The sequence below is a fragment of the Protopterus annectens genome, chromosome 1.part1 (assembly GCF_019279795.1).
Source record: "Protopterus annectens isolate FY-2018-M chromosome 1.part1, PAN1.0, whole genome shotgun sequence".
Taxonomy (NCBI): Eukaryota; Metazoa; Chordata; order Ceratodontiformes; family Protopteridae; genus Protopterus; species Protopterus annectens.
Window position 1 is genome coordinate 1,350,324,318 of NC_056726.1, and position 13,821 is coordinate 1,350,338,138.

Here is a 13,821-nt window from a genome sequence, read left to right on the forward strand (position 1 = left end):
ATGAGGTCAAAATTACCAACATGAAACTTTCATCAAAACCTAAATTAAAGGTCATGCTGCTAAACACTAGGAGTCTAAACATGAAACTGCACACATTGCAAGCATTCTTAACCCTGGAAGATGCTGACATTTGTGCAGTTACAGAAACCTGGTTCAAAGCTGCAGAGGGCACCTCAGCCATACTAGGTTACTCATCCTGTCATACAGCCAGACCCCAAACTGAGGGCAGCAAAGCACAAGAAGATGGAGTTGCATTATATATAAAAGACATACACACTTAGATTCATAGATTCATAGATTAGTACTAGGCTAGCTGCCCTTTTGGGCCATTTGAAGCCTAGCCAGTTACCCCATGTGAGAATCAAAGCCTTGGGCCATTTGAAGTCTAGCCAGTTACCCCATGTGAGAATCAAACCATGCACCTTGTCTCTTTAAGGTAAGCACCTTAACCATTATGTCATCCTCCCACTTCCAGACTAGTCAAACAGTATGATGCACAGGAAACACTCCAGGTGCAATAAACAATTGACAAAACCCGTATTCAATCATAGCTAGCTATAGGCCTCCAACTTTGACTCAAGATGCCCACCCCACCTATCTGGACCTCTTTGAATTGATCAGGATTCAACCCTTTACCCTGATCCTGGGCGAATTTAACTATGCAACCATAGATTGGAAGAAATACTCATGCCAAAACACAAATGCCCAGAAATTCCTGGATTTCGTCAATGGAAATGCCTTGGACCTGTTGGTCGACACCCACACAAGAGGTGAAAATGTCTTGGACTTGGTATTAGCCAACATGAGTAACCACTGCAGCATCCCTACAGTGTCATCATTCCTGGTAAGATCTGACCACAAAGGGGTTAGTTTCGAAGTCACCATCTTCCCTGATCCCACCCCCCCCAGCTAGTGTCAAACAAGTAAACTTCTCCAAAGCTGATTACAACCTCCTGAGGGAAGGTATAAACAGCTTCACAGCCCCCAACCCCTACATAGGAACTGGCACATATGGCCAGACCTACACCAAAGTACTGTATGAGCCTTTATAAAGCTGCACGGAATCGGGAATACCCAACAGGATGAAATCCTCCTCCTCAAGGAAGAGTAAACCTGTCTGATGGGCATCTGCAGTAAATGAACTATAAAATAAAAGGAAAGAAAAATTGCTGTCCAGGACCAAGAAGGAGCAGGTGCCTAATTGGAAGCAATCTCTCCTTGGCCTGAACAAGCAAATAAGAGCACTAGTGAAATCCGCCAAAGCAAACTTTGAGTCCAAACTCGCCACATCTACTAAAGACAATCATAAGGCCTTCTTCACATATGTCCACAATCTCAAGGGAAGTACCCAGATCTGCTCAGAACTGGTGGTCAAGGACACCACATACACAAACGCTGTAGATATAGCCAACCTGCTGGCAGACAGGTTAAGTGAAAACTTCACCCCTCTGTCCCCCATCAGTAAAACAGGACATCCCCAGTATCTGCCCCTCCTCTCTAGGGAGGAAGTCATCACTGCCTTCTCAAAGGCAAAAAATACAGCCTCCGTGGGATCCGATAACATCCCAGGTTGCATCCTAAATGAACTCAGGCAGGAACTTGCAGCACCATTAGGCACCCTATTCAATCAGAGCCTGAGTACCAGCTTCATCCCAGCTGAGTGGAGGACAGTCACTGTCATCCCTTTGCACAAAGGTGGAGCATCCACCCATCCAGGAAATTATAGACCCAGCAGCCTAACTAGCCTGATCTGCAATACCAAGGAGTGTATTATTATGGGCCTCATTAACAAGGACATTGGCAACTTCCAGATACTCAATCTCACACAGTTTGGTTTCATCAAGGGAAGGTCTTGCCTGTTAAATTTGGTCAACTTCTTTGAGACAGTCACCAAGGCCATGGACGAGGGGAAGATGGTGCACACCGCCTACCTTGACCTGGCCATTGTCTTTGATACTATTCCTCTCTCAGATATAATAGATAAACTCCGTCAAGTAGGCATCAATCCATATGTTACCAGGTGGGTAGCAAACTGTCTCACTTATTGAACCCATGTAGTCAAAATAGGGGAAACCACCTCAAGCAGTTGACCCATAATGAGAGGTATATCCCAGGGATCGGTCTTGGGGCCTCTGCTCTTTGGGATATACTTTTCTGAGATGTAGGCCAAAACCAGTGGGCTATGACTGACCAAGTTTGAAGATGACTGCAAGCTGGGTGCTGTCATCAATTCCCCTAGTGATGTGGACATCCTCCAACAGGGTTTCACCCAAACAAATGACTGATGCCAGAAACATGGCCTCAAACTGAATGCCAAAATGCATCCTCAGAGAGTGACTTCCCCACAAATTATCATACTGATAATAAGGTCCTAAGCATGCAATCAGTAGTGAGGGACTTGGGCACCTAGGTTGATAGCAAATTGAACTTTGACCACTATATTGCCTTCATTGTACAGAAAGATTTCTACATGGGCCATCTCATTAGTAAAGGTATCTCATCCAGGGACAAGGTGGTCATAACATCCCTATATTCTTTCCTTATAAGACCCATTATTGAGTACAGTGCCCCTTTTGGCATGTACCTCACAAAGCACATGCAGCTGATGGAGAGACCACATAGGTTCCTCACCAGGAGAATCCAGGGCCTCAATCATCTACCCTACACAGATAGGCTAAAGGCTCTGTCCCTCTACTCAGTCTCCTACAGACTCCTCAGAGGTGACCTCTGTTTGGCATACAAAGCAATCTCAGACCCTACCCCTATGGGACTGCTGCATATCCACAAGTCAGACTCCACTCAAGTAAGCCACATGCGTGACCTCAGCCCGGTCTGTGACATCAATAGGACTTGTTGGGGGAACAGATTTGTGTTCCAGGGGCTCCCTTTTTTGTGGAATAGACTCCCTCTTCACATCAAGCAGAGTACCTCATTAACCCTTTTTAAGCACAACCTGGATAACTGGATGGGGAATAGAAAATACCCCCCTGAGATTCCACCTGTGTACCTGCTGGGCAGTGGTGTAGGGTGCTGACCTGTTGGAACATGGGTTAAATTCTTGGCTAGGTTTGTAAGGGTCTCAGAGCCAATAGCCTAGTAACTTCCTATGATACTAAGTTTGAAAAATAGAATACTGTTGTAATATGGGTCACACCAGCATTACAAAAGTCATAAATGGAGCGCAATGCAACATGCAACTTTTCTAAGTTGTAAAGACAAAGGACACGTCACATCCTGTTTTGTGTTTCTTCATTATCTAATCAACTTGGAAACCCATATATGTTGTGAGGGTATCCTGGGAATCCCTAGGCATTCTCTGTGCATAGATGTTACCCCATATCTGCAGAGGATAGGGATGTGGATTCTGAGTTGACCATTTTCAGTTTTTCTTTAGCTGAGTTAGTGGGAAAAAACTGCGGCCAGAAAAGAATCAGTGATTCTCATGGTGATAATCCTAGTACCCACTGTTGGATATCAGATGGGAGATGAGGCCTTCTGTGCAGTGCTAATTTGTGTATGGGGGGTCTCTGAATTTGACTGATTGGTATCAAGAAGCGTGGAAAGCAGTGGCGGAAACAATTGTCAAATGAAGACCCCAGTGACTCAGTAAAGGGAGAGAGGGAGGGAGGAATGATGTTGCTCCCGATGTTCTTAACAAAGGAGAAAAGTATTGATCTTGATTGATCTTGATTGAGAACATTAATGACAGGTATCAGGAGAATTTTGAAAACCACCTGAATTCAGCAGATGCCTGCCTTTGAGGAGGAGGGCCTGAAGAAGTGTAATTGAATCCATTTATGACAAGGCTGTTGGACTTAATGAGAGACCGCCAAAAATGCTAAAGACATTCAGTATTTTTGGTGTATCGCGCATAACACACCATTTCAGTGTTGCATAGAAGACTGTGACATTGCCTCTGGATTGGCAGTGTGATAACAATCCCACTTCCAGAAGTGGGGACAGGGGTTGGGGTGTTCTCCAGTTAAAGTGTATTAAACTCCCTGGGAAAGCATATGTCCAAGTGCCGGGAAGGATACTACATCCAGTAGTCAAGCCTTCCACTCATAAGACCAGTGTAGGTTTCTTCTTGGTCATACAACACTATATCAGCCCTTTATCCTTACACAGATATTGGAGAGGTCATGGGTGTTTGCCAGTACTTTCTGCATTATGTTTTGTTAACTTAGAGCATGTACATCTTCATAGAAGTGCTATAGCAGTTTGCCTGGGTTCATTTGCTACAAGCCATTCAGTCCATGTGTTTGAGAATGAGAACTGTTCCTGTATTCCCATCTTTAAGTTAGACATATTCAGGGTGGTTGAAGGATTCTGCCAATGGTATGTGTAGTCTTCCCTCCTCTTTGAAATTTTCATTGACAGGATATTATGTCAGATTTTGGAGAGCATTCATTTTGGGCATGTGGTGGTTGCCTCTTTGTTTGCACATGATGAAATCCTCTTCACATCAATTGACTTTGACCTCCACTGTGCACTGCAATGATTTTCTGGTTTGTGTGAAGTAGGTGGGATGAAATCAAAGTTTATGGTTTCTTATAGAAAAAAGTGGATTTCTGTTTGTAGGTGAGGGAAGAACAGATACCTCCTGCGAAGTTTAAATATCATGGGGTCTTATTCACATGTAAAGGTGAAAGCAATCAACAGATTGACCAATGGAGTTGGTGCAGAAGTAGCCATTGTAACAAATTCTGGTAGTAAGTGAGAAGTAAGTCATAGGATGAAACACTCAGCTCACCGCTCAGTGTCTGATCTCATCTTCACTGTAATCATGAGCTTTGGGTAGAGTAGCTGAAAGATTGACATACAGCAGTAATTTTTTTTATTTATTTATTATTTTATTTTTTTTGCAGGGTAGCTGGGCTCACTCTCTGTGTATTTGATGTGGTTTGGGCACCTATGTAAGGACGCCTGTTTGGTATATCCCATAGATATAGCAGCTACAGCCCATAATGCAGAGACCTTGGAATCAGCCCAGGATATGTTGGAAAGATTATATCTTTGAGTTTGCCTGGGAACATCTTGGAATCCCACAGAATGAGTTGGACTTCTTTTGTTGGGGCTGGGGTTGTATGTTCTAGTCTGCTTGATTTGCAACCACAACCCTTACCATGACAAGTAGTTTAGAAAATAATTGAAGAAATTAATTTTAAAGTGGATCACTTTTAAGAAAAAGGCAATTTGTAGCATTTATGGACATTTACCTTTGGTACGATTTCCCATCTCTGTATTTTGTTTGTCTTTTCGGCTTTTCCTGGTTAGGGGTTGCCACAGCGGAACTCCGGTCCGCTAATGATTGTCAGTAGATTTTTATGGTGCCGAGTTGCCAGCCCGACGCCCAGCCTTCAGCGAAGGCACGCCCATTCATGCATGTCTTTCGGAGGCCACTCGACCACGGGGAGGACATGCAGACTCCACACAGAAGGCACTCCAGCCGAGAATCGAACAGGAGAACCTCTTGCTGTGAGGCAACAACACTACCACTGTACCACTGCGGCTTCTCCCATCTATATATTTTAATAAACTTAATTATATTTTCTGAAATGCTCTTTTTTCTTTAACTTGCCATTACTAAAAGACTCCATTCAACCACAAAGATGACATCATTCCATAATCTGCCAATATGTCAATGTGTGCCAACCATCAAAAACTGTGTAAAAGGGATACAGTAAAAAAAAAAGGGTACTTTTCCGTTATCGGGGCAACAGTGAAAATGTGGTCGCTGAGCTGCGAATGTACACAGAACACATCTTGTAGCTGTCCCTATAATTCAGGCATCATTTTTTTCTGCGTTATTGGGGCAACAGTGGAAATGCGGTCGCTGAGCTGCGAATGTACTGAGAACACAGAACCAGCAAGGTGAACGAAATGTTATAAGCTAGAAGATCAGCATATCTTTTAAAAAATTATGTTCCTCATATGCAGTCTGAATAGTATTAATGCAGGTTATCAACTGATGTAAGATTTGGCTCCACATAACATCATTCAAAGATATAATGAAAATTAACTGCTATTATTTCTGCCCCATCTATGAAAGAGATGACAGTTTGCTCGGCATACATGCATCATCCTGTGTATAAATATGGGTTTTCATATCTGTAATAAGGCAGTAAAAATAGAAGTATAGCAGTTCATATTGCACTTTAAAGCAAACTGTCTGCAAATGACTGAATAAATAGCAGGACTGGCATTTAAAGGGCTGCAGTCTATCAGGTGACTTTAATTCCACATTAATAAGAAATTAAAGCTATTATTTCACCGAAGAGTTAACTCCCAAAATAAGGACACTAAGCAGAGGGTCCCAGGCCCGAAACAACTTTTCTTTATGAGCAATTAAATGTTTTTCCATTACCTAGGTTCATAGGTTCATAGGTAGGTACTAGGCTATTGGCTCTAGGGCCTATATAAGGCTAGCCAAACGGTAGCCTGGCTTTTGCCACCCAAGAAAATTATTTTCCTGTGCCCCTGTCAAGCAGAGCCACAGAAGTGATCCCCGGGGTGAACTTCCTATCTCCCATCCAATCATCAAGATTTTTCTTGAAGAGTGCTAATGAGGAGCTTTGTTTGATATAGATAGGTAGGCTGTTCCAGAGTATGGGAAGTCTCTGGGACAGGAATCTATCCCTCCAGCACTCATTTCGGTGACTTCATATAAGTAACGTACTTTGAAAACAACTTACTTATAAAAAAAAATGTTTATTTTGTATTTAATCTGATGAAAATGTGAAATACTTACTGTCATTTTATTTCATAATGAATGAGAGCAAACACAAATAAGTAAAATTTATAACATTAACTTTAAAGTAGAAGCAGGAAGTAAACCTGGGTTAAATGACACCCTTTCTATTTCTTCATTGCTTAAATTGAGGTCTTTCAAGATTTAGAACAATTACCATTATAATGCACTAGAGGGAGTTGTTACACAATTTTTATTTACAATAGTTTTTAACAAAGGAATTTATAATGTACTTTTTAGTAAAGAATTTTTTATCATAAAAAGACTATATTTTAAATTATAATATTTATATTTAGAATTTTTATATTTTGAATCAATTAATTAAGGTAGAGAATGTATTATTGTAAACAGGAGATGAGTTATAAAAGGGTAGCTGTAATAAAAAAAGCACAAAGACACTTTATTTAGATAGGCATTAATATTAATGAGCAGGGTGTTGTGATTTGATTCTTTGAATTAATTGAATTACTTTTCATTGAATTAAATGTTGCTTATAATTATGTATTAAGATATATAAATGTATATGTTTTAATTACAGTTGTCTGATGAAGTCCTTGATGTATGGACGAAAACGCGATATGTGAATGTTATGAGATAAGAGCGTTTATGTGTTTTTACGTCTGCGAGTGGATCATACAATAAACTCTGTTTGGTGTTCATTACCAGCGATCTCTTGGTCTTTTGGCACTTACGTTGTGGATTATTAGTTGCTTTTCAGTGCCTTGTGCTAGTTTTGTCGTTTAAAGTAGTGTGTAAAACTGTAATTAAGTTATAATAAAGGAATTTTATCATAGTTATTCTGGAGGCATGAAGGTAGAAATGTCTGTCAACATTGTGGAAAATAGTGAATTCTTAGGGTTACCACGTCTCCATATAAACTCAGCCAAGTATGTGTAAAGGTGATGTCTGGCACTACCCCTGATGTCTTTTATTGCACCACATTGCACTTCCCCATAACCGCTCCACATGTTGTGTATGGCATCCACTGTCTGGATCCACAAAATTATAGGTATGATTTACAGTAAAGTGCTCATATCCTGCATCCCTCAGTTCATCAAATTTGTAAGCTTTCCAGCAATCAGACTAGATAATACTGCCTTCCTCTACATTATTGTGGATGACACATAGTAAGGTTTGAGCAGAACGGTCAGGGACAGGTACAAGAAAACATTGCTTAGTCTCACGACATAATCCTCCAAAAACCCATTGCTGTGGTAAAACACGACCAACATTAGATATTCTTTTAGTGAAAAGACTTTCATCAACCTCCACGATTTTATTTACACCACTAATTTTAACTGAAGGCTTTGAAAGTAATGAAGTGTCACACACTTCTCGCATATAGTTATTCCAGTCCAGTGTTGTTGTGATTCATCTGTAACTGAAGTTCGCAAAACTCAATAGATGTTAATTCCTGGAACCAGAAAAATATAAACCCCAGTGCAGTAAGGAATGTTATACGAGACCCCTCAAACCAGTTTTGTGATCGTAAACCCTTTTTTTCCAAACATCCACATTGTGCACATCGCCATTTAGGTGCTTCCTTTTTACTGTAAAAAAGTTTCATAATATGATGGTTAGAACAAAATGTAAAATTCCTTTGTCTTGAAAAAATTGAATAGCAGGCTCTTCATCCATGGGCAACTGCCAGGTAGTGAAATCCATCCTAAGTGGGAAATAATTTTCACTATCTTTGACAGAAACATTCTCAGGTTTTATCTCTACATTCCAAGCATGTGTTAACTATTAGATTAAAATGACAACTACATCTCTTTTGTGATTGTCCATACAAAATTGCATGACAATTTAGTTCAACTCAATCTTATAATTATTAATTGTTTTTTTTTTTAAGCAATCTGTCAGTAAATATTACTTTACTGTTAAATGACAGAATGTACAATAGTACAATTGTTAAAATATATGTTGGGTAAACAAATTAGATAATATATAATTGGGTTCAAGTTTAAAGCACTTCATAAACTAATTTTTTTTTCATATGACTGTTTTACAAGTCCTGATTTTAAGTATAATTCATACATCATTTTTTTCTGCATAAACAGCATAGATAGCAGCACAGCATGCAGCTATTTACACTACATTATACTATCTAAGGGATGCAATGACAATAGAGAAAGTGAAGCTGGTAACTGTATTCATTTGTTTATTCATTGAAATGCACCTTAAAAAAGTGAAATATGTCTTTTACATGCTTTTGTAACCACCTCGGCAAACTACATTTTCAGCACTCGCTATCTACATAAGGGAAATTACCTCCACAAACAGAACACTCACCAGTGGATTCCCCCAAAATTATGTGATAAAAACTTTCCTGTATGGCTTTTACTTCTTTGAGGTGAAGGCTAATACCAAGGGGCTCTGGCTGAGTAACTGTGCACCATTAATGGAAAAGTCCCAAAAAAAAAAATTTATTGTATACTTTTTTCTTTGTCATTTTGTTTATGTTATGTAATTCGAAGCATGATTATGCAACACAAGTAATTACTGCCACACTTACTAAATCAGCTATCTTGCCGCTTAGTTTTTTGTTTAATGTATTACATCTGTTGAGGGAGCATGTTTACCGTTAGGTTGTTCTGTTTCCCTTTTTTGGAAGTCACAAGCTTTTATTAAAGAAGGAGGAGCAAGGTATTTCAGCTACTGTACACTGCCTCACCAACGCTCTGACTAAAATATGGCTATTAATATAAATATGTCTATGGCTCTGGTCATTGAGGCACTTTAGTATATCATTGTTTTAAACTTGAGCCCAATTATATATTATCTATTTTGTTTACCCAACATATATTTTAGCACCAGTGTGCCACCCAGCAACAGCCCCTAAGGCAAGACAATGTACCCAACTCTTTAGTCATAGGTGACTTTATAGTCAGGCACACTGATGTCCCACTCACCAGGCTGAACAAGGAGAAAATTACAGTCAGTTGCCTGTCGGGTGCCAGGATCCATCACATAACGCATGCACTCAAGTCACTCCACAACAAGTACAAATACAACTGCCATTGTCCATGTTGGAGTGAATGACTTGAGACGTACCTCCCTGGACTACATGAAAAGAGACATGGAAGCGCTCTTGGATCATGTGGCCCAGGCAGGTGTGACCCTAGCCCTGAGTAGCATCCTGCCTTCGTCCAGAATGATACCATAGTATAAGGACAAAATGATTGATTTCAACAATTGGCTAAGCTTCTGGTGTCATTCAAAGGGGATCCAATATCTGTCTGCCTGGGACGACATGATCGACAAATCACAATGCTTTGCCAGAGATGGTCTGCACCTGTCGCCCCTGGGATTCAGGTTACTGGCTAAAGCTCTTGCCAGTCCTGTAGTGCCTTTTTTAGGCAAGGTTCAAAGGACAAAACTACCACCATAACAGATACAAGCATGCAAAATCTGAAGGTAATGCTACGCAATGCTAGAAGTCTAAACCTCAAAATGCACTCTCTCAAGGCACTCCTAAAAATGGAGAACATCGATGTCTGTGCAGTAACTGAGACCTGGTTCAAGGCTCCAGAGAGCACACCTGCAATACCAGGCTACAACTCTTACCACACTTTTCGGCCACCAAACCAAGACCGAAACACTAAAGGTGGAGGAGTGTCTATATTCACCAAGGATATTCACACCTGCAGGCTAGTTGCCCAACACAACGCATCTGAAATTTTCCAGGTGCAACTAAAATTAGGTAAGACTGCATTCCAAATTATAGCTTGCTACAGACCCCCCACCATGCCCCAAGATTCTCACTACACCTTTCTAAACATACTGGAAAATATTAAGATACACCCAAACACCTTAATACTGGGTGATTTCAACTACCGTGCCATTAACTGGGAAAACTACTTGGGTACCAACACCTTTTCCCAATGGTTCTTGGAATTCATAAATTCAAACGTCCTGGATCAACTAATCCATAGTCCCACCAGGGGCCAACATGGGAGATAGATGCTCCACACCAGTGGTCACCCCCTCATTGGTCAGGTCTGACCATAAGCTAATCACCCTTGACATACACATCCCACCCCCACTACCCAGTAAGGAAACCTCCGTAAAAAACTTCTCCAAAGCCAACTTCATGCTACTCAAGTCAGAAGTGACAAACTTCATGACACCCATGCAGACGGGAGCTGAAAGATCGACTGCTGAATCCTACACTAAGGCACTGTATGAGCACATCCACTCGTGCATGAATCGTGCCATCCCAAATAGAACCAAGATGCTCTCCTCCAAAAAAAGGAATCCAATCTGGTGGCCCCTGCCATAAATAAACTATACAACAGAAGGAAGAAACTGTTGCAGAAAACAGGGAAATCCCAGGATGCAAGAAACTCCCTTACCAGCCTCAGTAAGAAGTTGAGATCCCTCATAAAATCCTCCAAAGCTAGTTACGAAAATAAAATTGCAAAAGATTCCAAAGACAATCACAAGGCATTCTATAGTTATGTCAAGAATCTAAATGGCAATGCTCATATCTACTCTGAGCTACAACAGAATGGCATTAAATATATTGATCCCAAGGATATTGCCAATATCCTGGCAGATCGATTTAGTGCAAACTTCACCCCCTTCTCACTCCCTAAAGGCCCATCTCAATACCAAAAGACTGACAAATTCCGGTAATCACGGCCACACAGGTAGAAACCTCACTCTCCAAAGCTAGAAATACAGCATCCATGGGACCAGATGACATCCCGGGCTGTGTACAACATGAACTACAAAATGAACTGACACCTCACCTAAGTGTCATGTTTAATTATAGCCTCACCTTAGGCTTCAGGCCCACTGAGTGGTGCACAGCTACAGTTATCCCACTCCACAAGGGGGATCCACCTTGGATCCCGGGAACTACCGTCCTATGAGTCTGACGAGCCTGATCTGCAAGGGTATGGAACGCATTATCATGGAACTTATAAACAAAGACATTGGCAACCTTCAAACACTGGACCCAACCCAGTTTGGGTTCGTGAAGGGCCAATCTTGTCTCCTGAACATGATTGACTTCTTTGAATCAGTCTCCAGAGCTGTGGACAAGGGTAAGGTGGTCCACACAGCCTATCTGGACTTCGCCAAGGCCTTCAACACCATCCCCCACTCTTGAATCATAGATAAGCTTACTAAGCTGACCATTAATCCCTGCGTCACTCGATGGGTTGCCAACTGGCTTACTGACAGAACCCAGACTGTAAAAGCAGCCGATTCCAAATCCAGCTCCAGACAAGTAACAAGTGGAGTACCTCAGGGTTCAGTCTTGGGACCGCTTTTGTTTGGCATCTACTTCTCTGAAGTACAGGCCAACACTAAGGGACTCTGGCTAACAAAGTTTGCAGATGACTGCAAACTGGGAGCCATTATTGAATCCCGAAATGATGTGGATATTCTACAAAAGGGCCTTACAGAAACAGATGCTTGGTGCCAGAGTCATGGGCTCAAGCTTAATGCCAAGAAATGTATAGTTATCCCCTTTGGGAAAAAACATGTACCCATGAATTACCACATAGGTGGCAGTACACTAAACACTGAAAGTGTAATGAGTGACTTAGGGGCACAGGTGGACAGTGGTCTCACCTTCGATAACCACATCGCCACAACAGTCAGGAAATCCTTCTATATGGCACACCTCATCACTAAGGGCTTTTCATCCAGAAAAAAGGAAGTCATTGTCCCACTGTACTCATCCCTCATTAGACCCATTATAGAGTGCAACGCCCCATTTGGTATGTACCTCACAAGACATCTGCAACAGCTGGAAAGGCCGCAGAAATACCTCACTAAAAGGATCACAGGCCTAAAGCAGATGCCCTATACTGACTGTCTAAAAAAACTCCAGCTATACTCTGTGGCATATCGTCTACTCAGAGGCGATCTCTGCTTGTGAAGGCCATGTCAAACCTTGAGCTGTTGGACATGCTTCACTTAAAGAAATATCAATCCCTCAGAGCCACATGCTCCATGGATCTAAACCTTGCCATCACAATGAACAAAACATGCTGGAGGGATTGGTTCCTGACCTAGAGACTCCCCGTACTCTGGAATAGACTCCCCATACATGTCAAGCAGAGCGCCTCCTTGACCCTCTTCAAAAGGAACCTTGATGATTGGATGGGAGATAGGAAATTCACCCCAGGGATCACTTCAGCCACCCTACTAGATAGGGGTCCAGGGAAGTAAATATTGTGGGAAGAAATATCCAGGGAATTGTTATGGCTAGGCTTGTATAGGCCCTAGGGCCGATAGCCTAGTACCAACATATGAACTTATGAACCTATGAAAGATTTCTACTTCAAGGGGCTTCAGTGAACTGTTGATGTTAACTATTAGCCACTTGTCTGACATATAAATCTGCCATATCTCACTGAGATTCTGATCCCAGTGTACATACTCGTACTCATCAGAGTGTTTCTTCTCGAAATTGGACAGCCTGAACATCCTTCTGATGAATGGCATACTGTCACCAAAAGTGCAGGTGCCCTGCCCCAACACTGGCCGCCACGTGCTGAAATAAAGATTGAAAATAACGTCTGCTGACAGTCTGGGGGTGAAATCCAGACAAGAAAAACTATAGGGACTTTAAAAAATATATATATTCACAAGTACACCTAACCTCAACACTTGGCAACTGTAGAAAGGAGCTCCGTGGAAATTATGTCACCACTTAGACAACAACTGGTTAATGTTAATGTAATAACTGCAAAAAAGACTTAGGAGGAAATAAAGTGTCAGAGCCCCAGGTATGAAAAACTTCTATTACAGTGACAGTGACATAAAGATATATGAAGTGAACCAACATCTGTTTGACCTTGTTCGTTTTCCCTTCTGTGTACATACGCTGCTCAGCAACCACATTTCCATTGTTGTCCCGATAACGGAAAAGTACCAAAAAAAGAAGCAAATTCAGGTAATGTGCATATTGCCCTTATGCCGTACTTGGGTAGTATGCTAGTACCCTGATGTGATCCACATTACCAGAAACTATTTTTACTGTGTCCATAACATCAAGTGGCTTTGCAGGTACCTTTATTGTGGCAGTTGTGTATCTGCTTTGAAGGTCTTCT

The 13,821-nt window shown here is 41.4% G+C and overlaps 1 protein-coding gene across 1 annotated transcript in view; it reads left to right on the forward strand.

Annotated features, from left to right (window-relative positions):
- The window catches only part of LOC122810421 (elongation factor 2), an 825,928-nt gene that overhangs the window by 545,191 nt on the left and 266,916 nt on the right, over nucleotides 1-13,821 (forward strand). The window lies entirely within an intron of this gene.